Source organism: Chrysochloris asiatica, unplaced genomic scaffold (genome assembly GCF_000296735.1).
Source record: "Chrysochloris asiatica unplaced genomic scaffold, ChrAsi1.0 scaffold00014, whole genome shotgun sequence".
NCBI classification, from domain to species: Eukaryota; Metazoa; Chordata; class Mammalia; order Afrosoricida; family Chrysochloridae; genus Chrysochloris; species Chrysochloris asiatica.
The window spans coordinates 11,121,471-11,129,102 of record NW_006408532.1 but is presented as its reverse complement, the minus strand read 5'-3'; positions in this window follow the sequence as shown (position 1 = coordinate 11,129,102).

Sequence of the window (7,632 nt, the reverse complement as noted above, 5' to 3'; positions counted from 1 at the left end):
TGTGAACCCGGGTGGAGACCTGGTTGGCCAGCAGTGTGGCAAGACCTGGGGACTCTTGGGCCCAGAGTCAGTGACATAGCCACAGAGGACTAGAGTGGAAAGTGACACGTCCAGCTGCTAAGAAGAGAGGGCATATGCATAAAAACATCCACACTTACAGATAACACCCACTTGACCAGGCTCAACTTGAAGAAGAAAGTAGAGGAAAAAAATAGAGTAATCTGATACAATTTGATGAACTTGACCTATACCTATGGATGCAGTAGCTCAAAAGATTGAACAAATCTTTACAGTGAGGATCATTCCCACCCCCCTCTTCATACACAGAGTAGACAGGGATGGGCAACTTGGACATTGGCTACCCAAAATGACGGGGCTGCAAAGGCAAGAAGTGACTGACTTACAAGCTTTCAAGAGGGAGCCTAGATCCTTATGAATATTAGTTTCCCCTGCCTACTACTGTAAAATAGACACTTGAGTGGGATAGAAAGGAATGTTGGGAAACATGATTAGAGAAAACTTGTAGGCCCGCCTTCAGCCTATAACTGATTGGAATACCTAAAAGGGGTTCTACAACTTGCCCAGTGAAATAGGCCTTGTGCAAAGCCTTTACAGAGTATACGACCTTATGTGGAATCCTGAGTCCCATCCACAACCTTGTGAGGTAAGACATTCCCACTATAAAGGACAAGCAGACAGGAACAGCTACAATGACAGAAGATACATCTTCATGGTGAACCTTACCTATACTCAGAACGGTAGTTACTCTAAATATCAACAAAGAGGGAAAGGGTCTTCAAATCAAGCATCAATGTTATCTGCTGTGTACAGAGGGTAGATAATGACAGGCAATTTAGACATTGGCTACCTAAAATGAGGGGGCAATAGAGGCACGAAGTGACTGGCTTACAAGGTTTCAAGAGGGAGTTTAGTTTAAGAGTATAGGGGGAAAGAAACAGTCCACACTGGATGGCTGTCATCTTGTCTGGATGAGTCTGGTGAAGAGATGGGGATATGATTCGTAAGATTCAATAGTGAATAACTTACCATGACTAATTGCAACTGTCACAATTGTAAAGGTAGACGTTTTATAACAAAAAAAGGAGAGTGGTTGATCTTACAATCCAGAAACAGAGGACCCTAGGACCATCAAGAAAGGCATGCACAAGCAGAATGCGAGACCTTATCCAGAGAAGCAGCAGCGCCAGCGAAGGAGGCAGAGAAGGGGGTTATGGAAAGGGGGAGCAGCTGAGGACTCTAGATTCATGGACTAAGAGCTGGTGGCTGGGAGCCAACTTGCAGAATGTGCCCTTTGGAGATGTAAATTATTATATATGCCTGAGTGATTAAAAAAAAAGAGGGAGCCTAGATCCAGAGGGTGTGGAGAAAGGTAGAATCTCCACTGAGTAGTAGCCAATCTGTCTAATCAGGGCTGATGAAAGGAAATGCGAATAGGTCTCTTATGATACAACAGTGAATAATTATTATCAGGACTGATTGTGAGGGTTGTAAATGTAAAGGTAGACGTTTTGTAGCAAGGAGGGAAGTGATTAACTTTGCAGTCTAGAAGCTGAGGTCCTTGGGACCATCAAAGGAGAAGAGCAGAGAATGGGGCCCTACCCAGAGAAGCAGTGACGCCATAGATGGAGGCAGATACGGTTGTCTGCTTCTGTTTTTTGGGCATCTTCAGGGGTTATCTGTGGACTTAATACTTAGATGGGTATGTATTTTGGTATTTTTTATGCTTTCTGAATGCCTCCAGGTAGATGTGATCTGGAAATGGGCTTCCCTTTTCACTCTTCTTCCTGAGAAGTTTCAAGATACCACTGTTGGTCGTTTTGTCGTAAGTTAGGATTTAATTTTTGGCCTATTTCCTCTTTTGTCTGTTTGTCCCACTCCACAATCCCCAGTCAGGCCTTTTTTCTAGCTGGAAACACTTCAAGGCCGGTTGTGGCCGTTTGGTTATAATTGGAAACTGTCTCTTTAAATTTCAAGAAGCTCTGTGCACATGCGTAGTAAAACCCTCCGAGGGTGGGGCTGGGGTGCCCACTAGCTCAGGCACCCCTATAGTCACCCGAATGGAGGTGTGCAGATAGCAAGCGACCAATGAACAGATACCAAAAGAAAAGAATGTACACACCTTTATCTCAGCAGTTCTGCCAGGCATCTGTGGCTGCTCTGCTCCTTCCCCCACTTGGTCTCACCCAAGATGGTAACTCCTCGAGTAGCCAAGCATCCTGGACTTGAAAGCAATAGATTTCTTGCTTCTGCCACAAATTCCCCCAGCTGTAAGCCTTCCAACTTTCTAAATATTCCTTTATATGTGGTTCAGAGTTCTGGGACCAGCCCGAGCCTGCTTGGTCAGGTATTCTGTGTTGTTGTTGGCGGAGCTCCTTTACTGCACTTCCACCTGATCGCCATCTTGTTTGTTCTCCAGCTGGGGACTTTAGATCCAGAGAGGGAGAGGGGCTGTGTGCTAATGACCAGGTGACAGGCTTGTAGGGTATACCCTTTGGTTGGGTGATGATGCATGGAGGGAATTGTAACCATGGCAATGAAACAATATAGGATAGAATGAATGTAAAACTAATGGTACCCCTTGTAAACTATCACATAATTCACAATAAAACATTTTAAAAAATTACTATAAACAAAAACTCATGCACTACCCAAGTTCATTCTGACTCATAGAAACCCTATGTCAACACAAAACACTGGAGAAAAACAAAAATCTCTACATCTTGGTAGAAAACACAATAATGGCCCAATTAAGGTAAATTAAACATATTCAAGAAGAGACTATTAAAACTTTGAGTAAAAATTCCAAATTCTGAAAAGCAAAAATCTCTAACCACAGTGCAATAATAAAATAAGACATAATGAAAGTATAAAAAATAACCCTAGCTGTTGGGAAATTTTAAACTCTCAAAAAACTTTTGATAAAAGAGGAAGTAAACACCATGTTAGTGGTGGAAGAACAGATCAGAAAAGGAGGGTAAGAATGTTGTACAACTTGAAGAATGCAATCAACCTCATTGTATTGCACCTATAGAAATAGGTGGAGCATGTTCCTATGTATACTCCACAAAAATAAATGATCAAAAACAACAACCATTTAAAACACCCACAGAACTATAGCTGCATAATACCTAGAAAATAGTAGAAAATAGTACCAAGAAAACTATATGAGGCAAGAAAAATTTGTACTCAGGGAAAATAACCTAGAGAATTTGTATTTCTAACAAATTAAATTAAGCATTTAATTTAAGAAGGTCAGAAAAATAGACACAACCAAATGTACAGACAAACCAATTAAGTAAAGGTTTCTGCTTGATGACTTGATGCCCAAATTACCCAACAATACACATGGGATCTAAAAAATAAGGAATTCCACACAGGAGAGGGGCAAAGTTCCAGAATGACAACCAAAGGAGGTCCAACATGGCAGCAGTATCACAGTCAAGTGAGCAGCCAGTCCTGACAAGAGTGGGACAAAGGGCTTCAGGGGAAGAAATGGAACTGATATATCTGGGTATTAGAAATAATATTATATTTTATTGTAGCGTTTGTGAAAGGTAAAAGGTGCAACTTTTAAATGTAAATTCAACTTACCAATCTTAATTTTGGTTATGACTTTTGTGTACAATTTAAGGAATTTTGGCCTTCCTTTAAGATTGCAAAGGTATTCTTGTTTCCTTCTAGAAATTGTATTTTTATCTCTCAGAAACAATAGAGGGAGGCTGTTAAAAGATGAATTCAACAATGAAAAGCATTTAAAGAAAACATAAAACCTAAGTGTTATTGCAAACCATAAAAAAATAAAATAAAGATAAACCACTAAGAGACAGTTACTCTCACTTTATAAAGAACCAAGGCTCAGCAAGATAGGTGTCTGATCCCAGGATGTGGAATCAGGGAATGATGAAGACTGAACCTGAACCCAGGTCTGACACCCAAGTCTACTCTTACCCATGTTAAACAAAACATCACACAGGAAATCAAACATCAGAAAAAATACAGTCTACTACTGTTTTAAAGTCCATGCTGTGGGCCCCTGAGAATGACCACATGCTTATCAAGGAATTCTGAAGTCCAGGACATTACCCCTGTGCTCTGACAGTATTCTTGTGGCCTATGGCAAAGTATAAGTCTGACCTGATGGTTGGATCTAAGTTGGTATTACATCAAATGAGGAATTCACTTTACTCTGTGTTCTCAGAAGTCTGTCTTGAGCAATTCCAGCCCTTTAAGCTGGTCACAGCACCTGCGGATGATCCCAATGACCCTCATCATCACTCCTGCCTGACCAACTAAATTCTGTTATGGCTCCTTTCTTATGGAACATGGAGTTCGTCTCCATCACGTCTCCATCAACATAGCTAACAGGCAGACAAGCTTGGGCTGAAGCTTGGGGAAAATTCTAGCTAGAAATCCCATTTGAAGTGTGCAAAGAGGTACTGGCCTGCCCCATCTTTTAGATATGCTCAGTTGATAAGCAGGGGGAGAAATTTCAATATACAGTTAGGTAAAGACAGGACATACACAGGTCACCCTCTCCAGGGTCAACGTTCAGTAAGTATCCAGCCAAAAACAAAGGAATTACACAAAATACCTAGCTCTGGTCACTATGAGTCGGAACCTCCTCCACTACACATAACAACAACATTCCAATTTCTCTGTTCCTTTCTTACTACAAATAACGATGAATCAGCAGAATCAGCAAGCAAGAATTACTTTGCAGATGCCACCTAAATCTGTGTTCTTCTTTGGAAAACCTGATTTAGTAGAAAACAGAAACTGGAGACAGCATTTGTGTTGTATTGTTCCTTTTAACCAGATCAACCACACAGTTCCTGAGGGCCACAGACACATAAACAGAGACAGATGATGGAGGTGAATCAGTGAACCATGGAGGTCCCACACCAGAAGTCAAGGGTACTCAAGACAGGCCCAAGAGCATTAAGCTTGGCTGAAACTCTTGTCTCACCAACTCTGAATCTCATGTTAAGAAAGAGATGATGCCGCCATACCACTCCCCTCAGGCAGGTCCACTGTAAATGTGTATGGGTTACCTTTTAATACACACTCAGTATAGCAAATTCAGAGATAATACAGAACTTAAAACATGTCAATAATTTAGTCGATATCCATCACATCTTCACTTTTTTACCTGCTTATATAAACCTAGGAGACCTGGTGTGGTGCTGTAGGTTAATGCACTGGACTACAAAGTCGGTTTGAAGGCTCATCAGAAACTGTTTTGTTATTGTTAAGTGCCGCCGAGTTGGTTCCAACACATAGTAACCCTGTAGAGAGTTTCCAAGGAGCAGCTGGTGAGTTCAAACCACCAACCTTGCAGCCCAGTGCATTATCCCACAGTGCCACACACCAGGTCGCTATGAGTTAGAAGCAACTCACCAGCACTTAACAACAATTATAAACCTAAGACGTCTCTGGGTGGTACAAAAGGTTAAGCACTCACTTGACAACTAGCCAAAGGCTGGAGGTTCAAAGACCCCCAGAGGCACCTAGGAAGACAGGGATGGACATCCTCTTACAAAACACGCTACAGAGTACTTCTACTCCACACACATGGGATCACCGAGTCAACAATCAACTTGATAGCAACTAACAACAATGGAGTCCTGGTGTGGCACTGTAGGATAAGCACTGGACTGCAAGGGCAGTTTCAACCACAAGGTCGGTGGTTCAGACTCACCAGGTTTTCTAGGAGTCAAAACTGACCCGACAGCACTAACAGCATCAACCTATCAGCACAGAGTTGCAACCTTCAATTTTTTCCCACAGATGTGAGAATTTATGATTATGATTCATCTTACTTTTTTCTCAATATATTTCTTTCCAATAAAATACAAGGTTAAATTTGCTTTTGGGTTTTTTTTTTGGTTAAGTATTGCTTCTAGAATTCTAATTCACACTGGCACAGATTTATTCCCAACAGAATTGCTTAAGCACGTCTCTGTGATCAGTGGATGGCTGCAGACAAATTCTCTCAGTAATACACTTGTCTTAGTGTCCTTGGGGTGTCTTCAAAAAGAAGGTCCAATCAAAACACTGGCTCCCAAGAGGATCTGCTGTGCCAGTTAAATTCAGGGAAGAGAGGACTACTCAAGTTATAACAAATGTCTTTTTGGACTTCCAAAAGGTGTAATCTTGATAGATTTTCTCAAAGGACAAGGAGGATCATGAGGGCTTATTATGAAAAAGTAGTAAGAAAACTGCTTTGGTGAGTAAAAGGCCAGGAAATTTGTGCCAAGGGATTGTTTTCCCATCATGACAACCCACCAGCTCATTCTTAAGAGAACACAAGGGCTATCATACAAGAATTTCCTTGGTAAACCTTATTCCATCCACCCTACAGCCCTGATCTTGTACCTTTTGAGACTTGTTTTTGTTCCGAAATCCTGGAGGATGCCAAAACTGCCATTTTGATGTAGTATAAAATCCAAGAATTCAGAATTCTTTGGAGAAATACTTGAAAGAAATAAACACTGTCTTCAGAAGTGCACAGATCTAAATGAAAGACATACTGTAAAACAGCTTCACATTTTGATACTTCAGTAGTTTTCTATGATTTTGTAGCAACTCTTTTTCACTTACTCTTGTACTTATCAATCTACTACATTCTTTTTAGTGCCTACATATTATTGCACTATGCAGTTGCAGCGTAACTTATTTACTGGTGGGATGGGCATGCTAAATAATTATTTCCAACTGTATACTGGGTGTGATGCTGTAGGGTAAGTACTGGACTGCTAACCACAAGGTTGATGGTTCAAACCCACCAACTACTTCTTGGAAACCCTATCCAGGGTCTCTATGAGTCAGAACCGCCACTTCACAACAACACTACAACAAATAAAGCTATAACCAACACAGTAGTATGTGTGTCTTTCCACATTTGAACAAATTATTTCTATACCACCAGACATGTTTATGAAGTACATGTTTAGTTTGTGCCCAAGGAAGTGAAAAGCAGAAAGCAGTCCTTTACAAATGGGTTCTCAAAGTGAGGAAGAACATGAGAAGGGCAAATGATAACACCTCATAACTCTACAGAAGTCAGCAGTGACCCTTCAGACTTAATTAGGTAAATTACATGGGGAGTCTGATGGCTTTAACAACAAAAGCCTATAAGGGCACAAAACACAGCCCACTTAAAACTAAACCCAACGTTCTTCACCGATAAGAGGAAGTGAGGGAAAAACAGCAATGAAACGGCGAGCTAAGCCCTATAATGTTCAATAGACTTCTGTGAACCAGGGTGAAGACCTGGTTGGCCAGCAGAGTGGCAAGACCTGGGGACTCTTGGGCCCAGAGTCAATGACATAGCCACAGAGAACTAGAGTGGAGAGTGAAGCGTCCAGCAGATAAGGAGAGGGCATCTGTACAAGAACACCCACACTTGCAGATAATATCCACTTGACCTGGCTTCAAAGACTAGATGATCAGAGCTCAACCAGAAGAAAAAAAAAGAGTAATCTGATACAATTTGATGAACTTGACCTACACCTATGTATGGATGCAGTAGCTCAAAAGAGGGAACAAATCCTTACAGCAAGGATCATTCCCACCCTCTCCATACACAGAGTAGACAGGGATGGACAACTT